Below are 8,902 nucleotides of genomic sequence, written 5' to 3' on the forward strand. Positions count from 1 at the left end.
TCTAGTCAATATACATGTAGAGTAGGGGCTTCTTGTTACCTCTCAACTGAAAGGCTTTGGGGATTTCTAAGATTTCAAGTGTGCACGTAACCCTTTGAGACTCAGTAAATGGTTGGTAGAAACTATAACCCTAACTAATTCGTGGCAATATGAGGAAAGATGCTATCTAAGATGAAAAGGTGGGTGGTCAGAACGGAATCAGGTCTTCAGTGTTCTCTGTTAAGAGAGACAGAGGCCACTTTTCACCACAGGGCCCTCTGGGCAAGCATGAAGGCACCGTGGGTACAGGCGCTTACTGAACCTGTGTGGTGGAAGGAGAAATGGCTCCAAGTCGTCCTTTGACCTCCACACGTACACCGTGGGGCAGGCTTCTGCACTCAAATTAATAACAAATTCATGCCTTTTAAAAAGGACTTACCATCCTGCGGGTTGCTCATTCATTTACCTAATTGAGCCAAAGGGCAAAGCCTAGGAAGGTCATCAAGCAGAGAGCTGGAAATACCGACTGTCACATTTCTGCAAGAAAATCTCAGTTATCTGAAGGAAGGCTAAGAAATTTCCTCAGGAAATTTGTATTAGCCTTTTTTTCCCCCTGACTTCAGTTCCTTTTGCCCATATCTTTAAAAAGTATTAGCTTTTTCCAGGAGAGTTACGTTTTGCAATATGACTGTATAGGTGGTTAGAGTTGTAAAGCTTAACCGTGCATCATGTATATACCTTAGTTCATTAGTAACCTTCTGTTAAATATCCATGAATATATTCCTGTTGGAAAACTTTATAGAACAGAAAAAGATTATGATTCCTCCCAACACCTCCCATGTGCACAGGGGTCACAACCTGTTAGCCTGGACCTCAGAAGCCATAATTCACTGACCAGTCCATTGGCTTTTTCATGGGTTGACTGGTTCATCGCTTCATTCATTCAGAAAATGCTGAACCCCATGTCAAAACGTCATTACTGGTACTCACTATAAGCCAAGGTATTTAACTATTGGAGAGGAAATGCTATTTTCCTTCTAGGTGGCTGCTTAGAGCAGATGCTCGTCCACGGTTTAAAAATAGCAGCAGTTCCAGTATCTTAATCTTTCTGTCAAGCTTCTTCTGCATTAAAATTGGAAGATGTTCTTCTGTGATTCCATACTTTGACCCCCAACTCTCTGGTGAAATGAACTACTAATGATTGGCTCATGCAAGAAGCCAATATTCAGTTGTTTCTTATAAAGTACCTGTATTGCTTAGTTTAAATTACCCCTCAAATGTAAAGTTAACAAGCATAAGTAGCTGTCGATTGCATAATTGGGAACATGGCACATCTCAGTACAAGGCCACACGTACAGCCCTGTGGGTCCAGGGGTCACTCTGCCCATTCAACACCCTTCTGTCTAATAATAGATTCTTTGCTGTCCCATTACACCTATAGAAACCAGACCACAAATAACAAACTCTTTGATATCAATTTAATTTGATTTCCCAGTCCTCTCTAATCCCTGATATCCAATCCTGAATGATTCTAAGAGATCTGAATCTTTAAAGGATAACAGTTGATTCTAGAAACATCACTGCTTTGTTGGTCTCCTTCCATTTGTTTGTGTAGGTGAAGGGCGATAGCAGGGCTTGAACTCAGGGCCTCGCACAGGCTAGGCAGGTGCTTTTCCACTGAGCCATAGCCCTGGCCCACGAAAGACTTTCTTCTTTTAAGTAATGAGTCAGATGTTTCATCAGATTAATTTACAAAATGGCAAAGCCCCCAGATAGGTTCGAAAAAGAGCACAGAGGTAAAACTATTGCACGATTTTCCCCAAGTGCTGGAGCTGCTCCCACTGTTCTTAGGAAAGAGTCTCTTGAGTGTAGGCTAATGGTAAAATACAGCAGTTCTGAGGAGCTTCCCTCAGACTGGGAGGCGGGTGATCTGGATGACATAGCTCATGCTACATAACCGCTGCCAGGCACTGTTCTGAGGGCTTAGCCGGCATTGTACAACCTAACCCTCGATACTCTATGGCAGAAATGTTCATCTTCCTTTCCTCGTATACAATGGCAGTATTAGCTCAGCAGCTTTAAAATCCCCCACTCCAAAACCATATGGTTTTAAAAGGGGGAGCATGCATCCCAGAGGCTAAGCTTGTGTAGAGAAGAACTGTTTTAAATGAACGAATACAGTGTCTGTTGAGAAAACATTTTTTTTAAAACAATGGTAAAATAGTCTTATAATATGAATCTATGCCGTGGGTGATATGCAATCTCCACACACCTCATGGCTGGCCAACACCAATTTGTCTAAACATACAACTGAAATTCCACAATAAAAGAAAAAAGAAGGGTTCAGCCCTTTTAGGGCCTTGGGTCCTAACACTTGGGAAGCAGAGGCAGGCAGATCTCTGTGAGTTCTAAGGCTAGCCTGGTTTACATAGGGAGTGCAGGTCCAACCAAGGCTATCTAGTGAGTCTCTGCCTCACAAAAAAAACAATAACAAAATTAGGGGGGAAAATCCTCTCCAGTGTGTGGAGCGCATAAGACAAACGGTAGAGGTGTAGCTTGTTGGAGAGCACCCAAAAGACGACAAGTATTGACAAGCGAGAGACTTCCTCAATTAAGGGAGAAGCAGGACTTGCTGTGTGCTGTCTGGATGCTAACAAAATTACTTTTCGAGCATCAATGGAACAATTATGTAGTTGTGTCCATGAAGAATATAGACTTCTCTGGTTAACTGGCTGGCTTAAAGCAACGAATCATTACAGGTTAGGTTTGTCAAAAGTACAAATACTGTAGTTACATGCACAAGGTACTCCAGGGCCCACTTCAGAGTCTTGGTTATAATCTAGATGAAACTGTTTGTGTTGTTTGTTCCAAAAGCAAGTTTCCAAGGTTCTTCATGAGCTGGCTTTATTACCAGGCATTTCTTCCCTGAAAGCAGTGTGTGCTGTGTTATCCAACGTTCTGCTCCTAACAGGGACGTCTGTTAAAAAGCAACGGACGTGTCTCAAAGCCAGTTGAACATGGCAGACTCCCTTGTTGGTATTTCCTGTTTCCTGCCTTGCAAAACATCTCCGTTACTGCCTTCCATTCCCGAAGCTTGGCACGTCACTCCCAACCAAAAACAATCTTGGTATAAACTTAACAAACTGGAGATACATTTCCACGGCAGAGCTCTTTGCTTAAGAAGGAAAGAAATCCCACCACAGCAGGTGATTGCCACATGTTGGCGAGAGCAGCCATTCCACACCAAATGTCCAAATCAAAGTCCCGGCTGGTCCACATGTGAGCGCAATCAAATACTAGCAAAATCCATACCTGCAACCTGACTCTCCCCTTACCAATGTGGTACACGTTCTCTGATTCAACTCAGAGAGATGGAACAGGTAAAGCCCGAGGCAAATCCTCCTTGGATGGTTCAGTTGGGGCATGAGGGGAGAATTCCCTGGTTCAAGTGTGTGGGTGTGAAGAACTGACTCGGATCAGCAGGAAAATCCTGGGAGCCTAAGGTCCTCTAGTCCATTAAGTCTGTCACATCAAGGAGAGACACTCACTTTTGCAGTGTGCTGGTACCAAGTGGTTGTTGAGATCCTGTCGGGACACTGCGCTGTTTTAAACTTACTGTTGGGGTTTAGAATAAAAGTATGACTGTCTTCCACTTCCCACCAAATACAATGGCTTGGGCAAGGCCATCGAGAGGATGAGACTGGCCATGATGGGTATGTGACAAGTAGCAGCAGCAGCCCATGGTAAGAGGGAGTGTCTGCCCTGAAGGTAGGACCGTAGACAAACTGCTTACCTTAAAAGCCCACAAAACTCTATTACGCTCAAATTACGAAGTCAGACAGAAAATTGCAAAAGACCAATGAGTTCGTGCCTATTGCTATACTCCTGTGGTAGAGTCTGCCCTTGATTGGGTTGTACTTAAATGAAAAATGGGCACAAATTTTGTGATCACTAAGCAAGAGGTGTAAGTATATTTGATTAATAAAACATAATAAATTGATTGCCCTTGGAGTCTTTCCCGACCTATGGTGATCTCTCTCTCTCTCTCTCTCTCTCTCTCTCTCTCTCTCTCTCTCTCCCTCTCTCTCTGCGTGCGTGCGTGCGTGCGTGTGTGTGTGTGTGTGTGTGTGTGTGTGTGTGTGTGTGTCCTGTGTTAGGGAATGAACCCGTGGCTCCCCCACAAGCTGGCTGAGTGCTTTATGGCTGAGCTATCCCTATCCCGAGTTGGTCATATTCCAGAGTAAACTGATTCTAGTGAGGATGGTAGGCAGTCAAAAGATACTGGAGGAGTTTTAGCAGAAAATAGGACTAACTTGCAGGAATGTTCAAAGCTAGTCCCATGGCTTCTTCAGAAATATTTGAGATGTTTTTGGCTTAATCCTCAGGTGGTATCATCTTGTTTGCTTGACCAAGTCAAGTCTACCCCCTGAAAATTCAGGCACAAAGGACCAACCAGCCATTAGCTCTGACCCTGATAACCCTTGGAATAAAGCAGAATCTTTTGCTCTGAAGTGGGACAGGGTCTATGATCCTTCTCAGTGTGTAAGGATTGGGGCTTCCAGTCAGAAAGGGCTGAGTCAGTTATTTGACTTACATCTCACTGCTTTGGAGAGTAAAGTTCTCCTTGACCAAGAAGTATGTGAGCTTCTGAGAGGAGCCAGTAGGACCCTGAGCATGGAGTAGATTGTAGGCAGTACCACAAGGTGGTCATGGATAGCCTTTGAAAGGCATTGTGGGAACATGGTGTTTCCTCTGAGCAAGGTGGGAAAGGCTGGTTTTGAGCAGAGCAGGGGTTGTTCTCATGGAAAGCAACCGTCTGGTTGTTTTGCCAAAAACATACATATAAGCAACAGCATATGAATTCAATGGGTTATCTTTAGGAATGTATATGTATATACAAATATATGTAATACATGCAATAACAACTCATGGAAAAGGGGTCTGAATTTGAAGGAAGGCGGGAAGGGGTATATGGGAAGGTTTGGATGAAGGAAAGGGAAGGGAAAATGTAGTAATTAAATTAGGATCTCAGAAATAAACAACAAAGGAGGGAGGGATGGAGAGAGAGAGAGAGAGAGAGAGAGAGAGAGAGAGAGAGAGAGAGAGAGAGAGAGAGAGAGGATTGTAGAAGCACAGGTGCTGGCAACAGGAGATGACTGGGGGAGATCTCTGAGCAGGCAAGAGATGATGGTCCCATCTGTAAGACGATAGTGGCAAAGGTAGAAAGGTAGCAGGAAGCAGGTAGATTCTGTCTGGATTTTGATAGGCAGTAGGTAAGTGGCTGGTGGACTGTATGTTAGATGTTAGATTAAGAGAGGATCGGCTAATAGTTCTTGGGTTTTTCAGTCTAATCAATGGGAAGAAGTGTTGTCATTGGTTTTTCATGCTTACATTTCATTTTGAGATCATTTATCCATAGTCCCAGGACGATCTCAGTGTCACGAACATGTAACTGATCACACAGCTGCAGCTCCTGTCAAGCCTGCTGCTCCTCACAGAGTGATGAAGCTCAGGGACTGGGTCACTTCCCCTCGGCTTGCCTGGTAGCCTGCTTCTTCTGGGACAGTGTGTAGACAGGCCATTGCCAAGGAACAACATACATAGGTTTCTTGAGAAAAAGATTACATTGGAAATTACTATTCATATTTGAATATTCTCTGAAGCAGTGGGGTACCTGAGTCTCATTCTGGATATCCTTTAAGAAAAGGAGACTCTTGGGGACTCGTAGTCTCCTTGTGTGGCTTGATTCTTGGTCAGGCTGTAGATTCAATCAGTGCCTTCTGAAATGGCCGAGGCAGGAGGCAGCAGGTAGGAGGCAGTCGGTGGTTTTCAATCTTCTGTCAGGGATAGTTCTGAGGATTTCCGATGGCCTTAAGTCCACAGGTCAGCAGTGTTTGTACTTCACCTGTTTACTCACAAATGCTTATAAAGAAACGAGTGGAACACGGCAGGAATAAGAAATGGAAAGGAATGAACAACATGTATTCAACTAAAATATAGAAGGCATAGAAACCCACATGGACCATCCTTAGTCTGTCACTGGGAGAAGCCCAGGTGGGTCAAGGAGATGCATTCTGAGCTGTGACTTAAAGGACAGATACATGTTTGGATGCCATGCTAACCCAGGAGTCACCAACTGCGATTCCCTCAGACATTGGCCCCTGACTGGTGACACCCAGAGAGCCCTACCCTGGGACATTTGTCTTATATTTGAATTCACGTTTTCCTGTTATTAATTTTTTATCACTGTTATCTCCTGTGTCGTTAGCAGTATTACACATAAAAGTTAGAGTTCCTCAAAGGAAAAATGTTGCTTTGGGGTACTGTGCTAGAAAAAAAAAAGCAGGCTGTTCTATAGAAAAATTCTCACACACAGCAAAATTCACATTGAATTTTAGTAAAAGGGGACCTGGACTCCACATTAAGGTATCCGACTCAGATCTTTTGATTGGAAAACCACCATTCAATACCCGTTATATCTTCAGGACATTGAGTGAAGATGCAAATAACCGAGCCCCAGCGGATGATAAAGTCAGATATTTACATTAGCCACCTTAGAAGAAGGTTCTCGGTAATGAGGAAAACTGAAAAGGGTTAATGGGCCCACAGTAATATAACAAGAGGGGCAGGGGGCAGGGGGACCAGGAGCTTCATTTCCCTTCATGACTTTAGGAACCCTATAGAGACCCAGAAAGAAAACCAGGCCAGGTCATTCCATTAGAACATTTTGTCATTGCTTACATGGGCGTCTTGCAGCCAAGCAATTATGCATGCCTCTACCCAACTAATACTCATTAGTTGGGATCCTAGGTACAACCAAAGTAGACTATTTGGTTTCTACCAGATAGAATAGCTCTTACCATGTAACAAACTATAAAGAGATCTTTGGGGCCCTTCTGTCAGTTTTCCCTGCTGTCAGGAAGCCAGTTCATGTAAACACAGAGACAGACATACTCATACATGATTGCACACGTGTGTATACTGCAGAAAAGGTAGTGATGTCTTTTACATTTCACATCCTTAACACGAAGATTTAGCACTTCTGTTATTTATGTTCTCTTCCGAGTTCTTACCTTTTTGTTTGTTTGTTTTTCTGTTTCGGTGGGTTGAACGGTTCTTGTCCCATCAAAAATACAAACGATGTTCACTCCAAATCTGTAAATATAACTGTTTTAGAAGCGGCTCTTTACAGATGTAAGTGACATTGAAAGCTTTCTGGATTATACAGGAGAGTCTTAAATCCAGTTCACAGGGTCCTCAGAGGAGACAGGAGAAAAGGCATAGGAGGGTGTGGGAGTGAGGGATGGGAGTCCATGTGGCAACAGAGGCTGGAGTTATACATTGCTATGCCATGGGGTAGTCTGGACCTACCAGAGACAAGCCAGCAATGTAGCATGCTCCCACAGAGCCTTTGGGGAAACATGGCTTGCTGACACTTAGATTTCAGACCCACAGAGCCTCCACAAATGTGAGAATAATTTCTGTTGTAAAACCAATCCCTCATCATTGGTTCCAGCAGTCCTAGAAAACCAACGCATCATTGTACTTCATAATTCAACAACTTGCAGTTATCAGGAGGGCAGTCGTTCACTGAAACAACCTCCCCTTTAGGAGAGTCCTCCTCATCAAGGTAATTTCACCTCTGCTTACTCTCATTAATCAGTAAGAGTGGCCACGCTGCTTTCCAATACAGAACAACAGCGTTCCCTAGTGAGAAGTCTGGTCTTAAATGTGACCATGCAAGGGTCTCCATGAGATGAACTTGTCCCTCTGACGCTCGGGACAAAGCTGTTTGCACGGGTTTGCTTGTTGGTTTGTTTCTTTTCATACACTTGAGACTCCTTCTGTTTTCTCAAGCTGTCCTAACAAAGTGTCAGCCTTCTGGGATAAACGTGTGCCTTGGTTTCTCATAGTTCTGAAGCCAGCAAGTCCAAGATCAAGGCAATCACAGAAGTAACTCCAACTTCATGGTCTTATCTAAACCTGATCACTTCCGAATGCCCCTGCTCCAACACTGAAGATTAAGACGGCAACATATGACTTTGGAGATAGCATACCATCCAGTTGAAAATGCTGACCTCTATGTGTTCTGAAAATTGTCATTGTCTATAGAATGTATGACAGCAAAGAGTACACATGGAGCCTGCTGGTTGTAGGTATGGAAGAGTCATCTTAAGTTTATAAATAAAAAGTGGTATGCTTTAACCCTAGTGATATTTTTCGTATGAACTGGTGTCTCTGGACTCTTTTGAGATGTCTTCCTGACGACTCATCTGACAGCTTGGGCTGTGAATCTGTTTTTTCCTCTCCTCAAGTTCCTTCTGCTTCCCTTATTTCTTTTCAAACATCATTTCTAATTTTAAAAAAGATTTATTTACCATTTTAAGTGTATGAATGCTTTGTCTGAGTCTACGTATGTGTACCGTATGCACGTCTGGTGCCTCAAAGGTCACCAAAGGCTCTGAGTCTCCTGGGAGTGGAGTTACAGACAGTTGTGAGCCACTATGTGGGTGCTGGGAATGGAACCACGCCCCTCCACAAGAGCAGCAGGAACTCTTAACCACTGAGCCATGGCTCTAGCCTTCCGTTCCTCATTCTAAGTTTTTGTTAATGGGTGTTGGTATTTAATGGTTCTGGACGAGTCACCAAGGTTCGGATTAGATATAAAGCCGGAAGTTACAGGGGATACGTTTAACATTCTGTCAGATGCTAGCCCAAAGACCATGCAGCATTTATTTCCAAGGCAGGAAGTTGCCCTTTCATCCTGGAAGTTAAGAGCACAGGATTTCCTAATCTGTTTTGGTTTTATAAACAAAGCTATTGTTTTATGGGCCAGTGAGATGGCACTTACCCGATGACCTGAGTTCATTCTGTCCCTGGATCCCATGGAAAGGTGGAAGGAGAGAACTAACTCCACAAAGTT

This window comes from Rattus norvegicus, chromosome 18 (assembly GCF_021556685.1).
Source record: "Rattus norvegicus strain SHRSP/BbbUtx chromosome 18, alternate assembly SHRSP_T2T, whole genome shotgun sequence".
NCBI classification, from domain to species: domain Eukaryota; kingdom Metazoa; phylum Chordata; class Mammalia; order Rodentia; family Muridae; genus Rattus; species Rattus norvegicus.